This window comes from Malania oleifera, chromosome 10 (genome assembly GCF_029873635.1).
Source record: "Malania oleifera isolate guangnan ecotype guangnan chromosome 10, ASM2987363v1, whole genome shotgun sequence".
Taxonomy (NCBI): Eukaryota; Viridiplantae; Streptophyta; class Magnoliopsida; order Santalales; family Ximeniaceae; genus Malania; species Malania oleifera.
In genome coordinates, this window is record NC_080426.1 from 9,405,948 (window position 1) to 9,414,987 (window position 9,040).

The 9,040-nt window shown below is 32.1% G+C and overlaps 1 non-coding gene across 1 annotated transcript; it reads right to left on the minus strand.

Moving 5' to 3' along the window:
* Positions 1-6,909: 6,909 nt before the first annotated feature.
* Positions 6,910-6,998, minus strand: LOC131167185 (small nucleolar RNA snoR118). The gene has a single exon (XR_009140042.1). It is a non-coding gene; the product is annotated as a small nucleolar RNA snoR118 (small nucleolar RNA).
* Between the last annotated feature and the right edge of the window lie 2,042 nt (positions 6,999-9,040).

Consider the following 9,040-nt stretch of genomic DNA (forward strand, 5'->3'; position numbering starts at 1 on the left):
CCATTATCCATAGGACAAACTAAAGTTTAATAATTAGAAAATAAACTGAAAGCACACTTCGCTCATAATTCATAACAGAACACAATTTACAAATAGCCTACAGTTTTCAAAATCAAAGCCATTAAAATCAGCAAATAAGAAACAAAATGCCAGAAAAAGCAAACCACACCAAAATAACTTTGCAATTTAATCAAAAATCATTTTCTTGTATATTTTATAAATTTCAAAAAATTATTGAACAAAGAGGCATTTTTATAATTCTCAAAAAAAGCCCCAACGCACAACTAGAAAACAATTTTCAATTCCCGCCCGAGTCTCCAACACATGAAAGTGGAGAATTGTACCAAACATACCTATACACTCCAAATGGTTAAAACATTTGTAGTAACAGGTGACTCTTGCTAGTCCAAGACATCCCCTAGTCACTCACTCAGCGCAATGCAAGACAATCAGCACACTTCATTAAGGCAAAAAGACTAAAGAAGCCCTCAGATCCCATTAGTATACCACTTCATTGACGGTCGGGTTTCAATAAAAGCCATTCCACCCCCATAATAATAATAATAATAATAATAACAATAAGAGGAAGAAGAAGAAGAAGAAGAAGAAGAAGAAGCGGCGGCGGCAGCAGCAGCAGCAGCAGCAATGGTGGGTTGGAGGCTTAAAATAAAAACCAAATCAACCGTCTCCATGGTATATACAGCTTTCCATCATTGGGCCATATTTTAGGAAAATAGAATAATAATAATAATAATAATCTAACAAAAATAGATATAACTAAAGTTAATAAACTGAACAAGGACCACCACAAAAAACAACATCATATACACCAAAACAAATTCAGACTAAAACAAACATGTAAATGTAAACTTGCTATGAAAAATGTCAAACAAAAGTTTTACATGTGAACATGAGATATAATGAAGCTAAACAGAGAGTGAGCAACTCATCCAGAAGAAGAGTACCTACGAAACTTGACAGCGTAAATATAACAAGGCAGTACCAATTTCAAACCTCTGATTAAGCATCCAATTCAATGAATGGAAACAGCGATGGTGGAATTTGCATGATTCTTTCAAAACATTGCTCCATAACTTAACTATTATCCATACTTCAACACAGATAAGGTACAGTACCACATATAGGAAAGAAAATAAGAAAAGCACCGCAAAAATAGTAAATACTGTACTGACTATTCTGGTTAAAATATTCTTGCGGGTTGAAGTAATACATACTACATAGGACACCATCTAAATCATTGAGTCAGCAACAGACAAAATTTAAACAGATATAAGAGGATTTTTGCAAAGATACGTCATCTAAGCCACTCAAAATCTACAAAAGATTAGAGGGTCATTGAAAAAATCTACAAAATTTAAGACTTTGGAAGGCATTTCAATAGAAAAAATTATCTACAGTAAAACTGTTAGTAAATAACTACCAATACTAAAAGAAAAACCAAGAATTGCCTCAACCCATCATTGAGGTATCAAGTCTAATTATAAACTCCAGTGTTCAAGTTGTGAGTTAATGATCTTTCATTTATAGTGACATTGAAAACATATGCAAGTCTAGTTATAGGTTTCATAACTAATTATTGGGCCACAAACATGGACCAAATAACCCCTCAAAACAGTGAAAATTACAAAGAGAGAAAAAAATAAAAAAAGTTTAACCTGCAAAGTCACGCTCAAATGTCAATTGTTACCTGCCAAGTATCATGCAAATATGGAACAGCAGGCAAACAATCTGGCACCAGGTGGAGGCCACGTATGCAATGTTTGTCATTGGAAAAAGATAAGCAGGCAAACTATAAGACACATTCTAGGCATCACTTGATGCAGATTATTCTATAGTTATTCAAAGTCTCCCACACACAAAGATCATGGTGAGGAAAAGAGACTAATAGTACCAAGCATAACTATCAACTACAAAAGGGCCTTACTTTTCGAGAAATGGACTGACACTTGCAAATCCAATACAAATCTCTCATTCAGAGATTGAAAACACTAAAGATGCCCTCAGATCTCATAGCTATCATAATTCACTGTCGGTTATGTAAATGGCTTTCAATAAAAGCCTCTCTACACCACCATAATAATGATATCAATAACAATAATAATAATAATAATAATAATGAGGATGAGGAAGAGAAGAATGATGGTGGTGGTGGTGATAGAGGCTAATAATGAAAACCAAAGCAACCGCTCCATAGTATTAAGCTTTCCATCATTGGGAAATTTTTAGAATATATAAAACACAAATAATAATAATAATAAAATCAAAAAGTGAGCAAACAAAACAGCAAGATGTACAAAGATATCAACAACATTATTCAACAAAATTAATGTTAAAAATGAACATGGCAGGTGTGCTCAGTGCCGAGTTCATGCAAAAGGGCCTCACTTTTGAACAATCAACACACTTCATGAAGATAAAAAAATAGCATTAAATATGCCCTCAGATCTCATAGCTATCATAGTTCATCGACGATAATGTGAATGGTTTTCAATAAAAGCCTCACCATACCATAATAATAATAATAATAATGAAGAAGAAGAAGAAGAAGAAGAAGAAGATGATGATGATGATGATGATGAGGATGGTGGTATAGAAAGAGGCTTATATTGAAAACCAAAGCAACCGCTCCACAGGATCAAGCTTTCCATCATTGGGCAATCATTTAGAATATATTAGTCACTAATAAAGTACCGAGAGAGAGAGAGAGAGAGAGAGAGAGAACAAAACTGAACAAAAACTACAAAGACTAACATTGACAACATAAATCAACAAGTGGCATTGTCTAAAAAAAATAATGATGGTCTATTAACTTTCAAACAATGGGTAATCTTCGCATAATTTATATAAATTCACTTGAATAAAACATAGGATGGCAAATCGTACAAATGCAGGTTCAGCATCACACAAGAATATATGTTACAGAGGTGTCAATGTGAAGAAAAGGCAATGCTAATTCCTTATTCAATGGGGTAAGCAACTTATCGGGGCAAAGTGCACATGGAACTTGACACTAGACAGCACAAAGATAAAAATGCAATTATTTTATAGGTAAAGAAGCAATAGTAATTCAACTGAAGGATGAATCTAAGCCTTCAACACTTGCATTTATTCTATGAGCATTAAAAATTCAAAACGGAATCTAAGTGTTGACAACCCAACCAAAACCAAACTCAATTCCTAGGATATGAATAAGATTAAATTTTGTTAATCAGTTTCATAATTATAACCCAAAAGAGAAAGTGGCACAAAACTTAATAAACACTTAGGCCAGCAAAGCATTGATGTGCACACGTTGGTGTATGCACACATTGAACTTTTTGTGTTTTACACATACACAATGTGCCATACAAATAAGAAATTAACTTTTTAGATTTTATATCTAAAGAACACCTGTCAAGTTACTTGTGGAAAATATGATTTGGTTTGCCTTTTTGGAACTGAAATTGTCAATGCACAATCATGTGCAGCTGTAATTATAAGTTTCGAAATTAATTATTCAGCACAAACATGGATCAAAGAAACCCTCAAAACTGTGAGAATTAGAAATACGAAATGTGCATATTTTTGGTAAAAAACTGCAAATAGAGAAACATTTCTCTTTCCTTCAATTTGTTTCTTTCTGAAGGATTGTGTAGTTGGTGAAAGTGAGAAAACCATTTAAACTCAATAAGCAGGTGCAGCTTTAATTGTAAGTTATATGGTTTCCTCGGCACACATGGATCAAACAAACCCTCAAATCTGTGAAGATTAGAAATGCAAAATGTGTGAATCTTTGGACTTTGGTATAAGAGTGCAAAATAGAGATGCTCTCTTGGTTACTTCGACTTGTTCCCATTTGAAGGATTCTGCAGTTAGTGAAGGTGCAAATGGCTCATTTAAATCATCGATGTGGCTTGACTTCACACACATACGCTCAGCATCTTAGCAAGCAACAAAATCCTCCTCTTTGAATTTACCACCAAGTAATTGAAAACATAATTATTATTCAAAACAAAGTACAAAATTTACAAATTGCCAACAAATCTTCAAAACTATTGTACCCATCAAAAACCAATAAAATAGGAAATGTACTGGAAGAAAAGAAAAACCATGCCCAGGAATCCAAAGGGATCAGCTACTAAATAGAAAACCCAAGGACTTATTTTACTGAGGAAAACAGTTCTATTAAATTTTTCAAAAAACTTACTGTGTTTAAGAAGCTTTCAAAGAACCTTATTTTAAAATTCTCAAAGTACCTTATTACTCCTCACAAGCTTTCGTCTAAAATACATTTGCATCGCTTTTCAATTTCTTCCACATTTACATGAGAAACTTGGAAAACAATAACATGCATGGAATTGAAGGAAGGAAGCTAGGTACCAAACATACCAGTCCCTGAAAATATAGGCAACTCTTGTAAGTCCAATGCATATAGCTCACTCAAAGAGATACGGGGACTTCCAACACACCACTTGTACATAAAACACACCGAATAAGCCCTCAGATCTCATAGCTATCAATATTCATCGACGGTAAGGCAACTGGTTTTCAAGAAAAGCCTCTCTACACCATAATAATAATAATAATAATAAAGAAGAAGAAGAAGAAGAAGAAGAAGATGGAGGTAGTGGTGGGGAGGCTTATTATGAAAACCAGAGCAACCGCTCCACAGTATTCAGCTTTACATCATTGGGCCGTTGTATATGACATACAAGATAGAAAAACTCAGTACTAATAATTATAATCTTATTAACAGAATAATAAACCTACCAAATCCAAAAACATATTAAAATGAACGGAATGAGGATTGTAATAAATTACAAAACAAAAATCAGCAAAACTGAAAAACATTCATTGTCTAAAACAAAAATGCACATCGAACTTACCACGAAGAAAAACAAAAGTTAAAAATGAGCAAAATATAAGGCTAATTCCACAAGGTAAACAACTTACCAGGGCAGACTATGAAGTGCACGAGGAACTTGACTGGATAAAAATAAAGATGCAGTAGTGCAGCTGATGACTAACTGCAAACTTTAAACCCAGCAAAGTTAAATGGATTAACCATTCAAACCCTGAATTACGCCAGCAACTAAATGTGGAAAAGTGGAGGGGATAGTATCTAAGGGGTAGTTTAGTTATTACTGTCAAAACTACAAAAACAAAAACCAAAATAAGAACCAAAAACCTAAAACAAAAATTGAAAACCAAAAACCAGCAATCTATTTGGTTAATATTTCTAGAACTTAAACAAATTAAAAAATTTTGATTAAAGCACCTATTTTTGCCCTTGAATCAAATAACAATTACAAAAAAAAATGATTAAAATAATAAAAGTAAAACGCAATATAAATAAAAAACAATCATAAAAATAAAAATTATTTTAATTATTTTAAAATTCACTTTACAAGAACAATGTGTTGAATATGACAATTGAAATATGAAAAATGCCTTGTAAATGGGTTTTATAATTTTTTTAACTTTTTAGAAATTTTATGAGCATTTTAATTTTAATTTTACAAGGATAAAGTGTACACATTACCAGGTTAACAACTCAAATGAAAAATAACCAACAAAACAAGATTGGGATAAAGTTTGAGGAATTGAGGTTTAAATATCAAAACTTAAGGCCAGAAAATGAAATTCAGATTAAAACAAAAGTGGAAATTAAGGAATTTACAGTGAAACTATGATATGTTATTTTTTTTATTTTTTTTAAATGATGAAGAGTCAAAGCAATCTTTACTCACTGTAATAACAATAAAGAAGGAAAAAGCCTTTCTATGCATTCATCTGTAATATTATAATATAAAAAAGAAGGAAGAAATGAGATTACTAGTTCCGCCTAAGATTTTGTCACGTCCCGAGATTAGGAGAACAGTTAAGTAGATGCAACAACATCATTTCCAATCATGACTGTAGATAATGCCACCAACAATATAACAACAAAGACGATGAGATGAGAGAGTAAAGCTTCAAAATCAGCTTGAACACCTATACAACTGAACTGCCTAACAAATAAAATTTCCACCACCAGGCAATTTGCAGTTTTAATAGAATTTTAAGCTAGAGAGGAGACAGATACTGAAGGGTATATCGCTAAAAAAATTAAAAAAAAATTCATAACTAGAAGCAAAGGCACAAAATGATGTGAAAAGAAATACCCCATGTTTGGGAACTTGGAGTTCAAGGCCTGAACCTTAGGATTTGGATTTGTGAGGACTTGGACAAAATTCAATACAAAGTTATTTTGAGCTTCAACCAACCATAGAATTAAATCAAAGACCTGAAATCCATGCTACCAAACACAACCTTAGCACTTAAGAGAACAAAATAAATAGTTGCACAAAATCAGTATCAATGAGAGTGAGACTTGACCCAATGATAAGGGGTTACTCCAAAACCTAAAAGATCATAGGTTCAAATCGCCAAACAGGCTCTCCAAATGTTGACCGAGTATACCATACCCTCTTCAGGGTTCAGCTCCAGATATGGCGTGGGAGCCTTGCACACTAGCAGTTGCATAGAATTTTTTAAGAACACTGAAACTTAAGAACAATCATTAGTTAGTGATGTGTAAAATTTTAATTTTGTTCACTGACTTGCAGTTTATTTTAATTTCTCACCTTTTTACTCATAACCAAACAAGAAACTCCTTTTCTTCATGTTTTCCATATTCCAAACATAGCCTAAAAGAAATAATGAAAACCCAAACTGCACTCATCTTATGTAGAGTAACTTTTTTATCCAACAAATTCGCCTAGAGCATCTCAGATTCAAGGCAAGGTACCAAACCAAATGGAAAATTTTCACGGCCCCTAATTGACTAATTTGAAAAGGGTAAGTTAAATTAGGTAACTCTTCCAATTTCCGAAACCTACATACGAGCCAATGTGCCCGTATTTTTTCAAATGGGATACAGCTTTCAAGGCTGGGATTTCCATCAATGAAGCGCGATAATAAACTGCTCAGAGCCCAGTGCGTCAATCATCGTTCACTATAAATCCACGCCTCTGGAGGTAAAATCATTGCAAACAAATACAAGGAACAAACAATCCACAGATCAAAAGCTTAAATGTATCACAAGCATGTAAATCAAACACTAAAATAGACAAAGCTGTATTTTAAAGCTAACAGCGTTGCACTCAAATTCAACTTTTCTTTTTGGAAAAATAAAATGCACACTGATCGAATGATCTAAAGGAAGAAGAAGAAGAAAGTGCAAACCCCACACGAGAACGAGAACGAGAACACGAACGAGAGCGAGAACGGGGCCGTCTCCGTGGCAAGGGCGCCGCCGTCAGATGGAAACAGAGAGAGGAGGTGAAGTGAGACGAAAGAGGCATTAGGGCTGCAAACAGGAATATTTGGAACAATAACGTCCCGTGGTTCCATTTATAGTGTATTGAAAATACTCAAAACAGCCTTGTGTTTGTTGGCGAGGGCAAGTTCATTCCTATCCTGAAGATGGAAACTGTAAATCCTATTTTTTTAAAAATAATTAAATACCTTCTTATTTTATTAACTTAATGATAAAATCTTTTGTGAGGTTATTTACCAGATGAATTTATAAATTTGTTTTGGTTGAAATTAATTGCTCACAAAATTTCAAATTTATTCTAATAAAATTTCTAATTTACTTTTAATCTTCATATTTAATAATGCACTTGAATTTTTTTCACCTAAAATATTTTTTTCCTAAATTTATGCAAATTCAAATTTGTTAATAGTGAGACTTGAGCTTATCATTGTTTAAGTTACACTACAACATATATAATCATTCATTATATTTTTTATTTTTTAAAAAATTAGTCAATACTATTTAAAATATTTTATATATATATATATATATATACACACATTAATCTGCATACATATATGCATGTAGTGATCCCAAAAAAAAAAATAATAATAATAATAATAACAATTAAAATAAATAAATAATTAAGTTAAATTAAAATTAAAATTTAAAAATTTATTTAAAAATAATTAATTAATTAATTTTTTATTTAATATTATTAATTAAATAATATAATATAAACCTCCTGAAAGATAAGCTTTGAGGAGATATTCATCTAGAGGCTGCCATCCCCCTTAAAAATTTTCTATGCCCCCAGCTTCTCTGTCTCTCTGTCTCCGTCTCTTTCTCTCCTTAATTTCTCTACGGATATTCAGCTGATCGGAAAACGGAAGGTGTCGTTGGATTCCTAATTCCGCCGCCGACATTTCTACTGGAACAGATTTGTCGTGGGAGCGGCTTTGACACTACTCATAGGGAAATATAATTTTTTCCTATTTTCTCAATTTCTCCTTAAATATGCCGTTAAATCGATGATCAGACACCACCACGGGGTCCAAGTCACAATTGTCATCAATTATGTCGGAATAAATTTTCAATTTGGGTTTTCTATGCCCTATTCCAAAACGAAAGTGAAATTTGGAAAAATAAGTAAATTAGTTATATTTGAGGGTATAATTATTGATTTGAAATTCATGGGTCTAATAAATATTAAAATAGTATTTTATTTAGAGTTAATTTAATGGAACTAAAATTTTTAATTTCAGGATCCGGGTGAACATCGCAGACATCTTTTCGGGATCCCTATTGACGTAGTTCAAAAAATCAGGTAAAGGGAAAAATATATATTAAACAATAATTTTTATGAATTTAATGGAAAATGAATTGTGTTATACATACGTGTATATGTTTCGGTTTGAGTTTAAAATGTCAACCCTTTAAATTATGTTTTATGAGCCTAAAACTGTTTTATTAGATACTTATATATGAAATTTAACTGATGAAAGTGAAATATTTTTTTGAATAATTATGTAGGAAATTAAAAGTATTTTTCTAGTATGTAAATGTTAAATGTGGGTTGACTTATTTTATAGGAAATATATATGAATTTTACTGTTAAATAGTGTGACATAAGTTAATAGGAATGTTGTGTGAAAATATGTTATATGTATGAGATGTAGGATATACAGAAAATGAACTGAGTATGAAAATGTTAAATTAAATATACTGAATGTGAGTGGT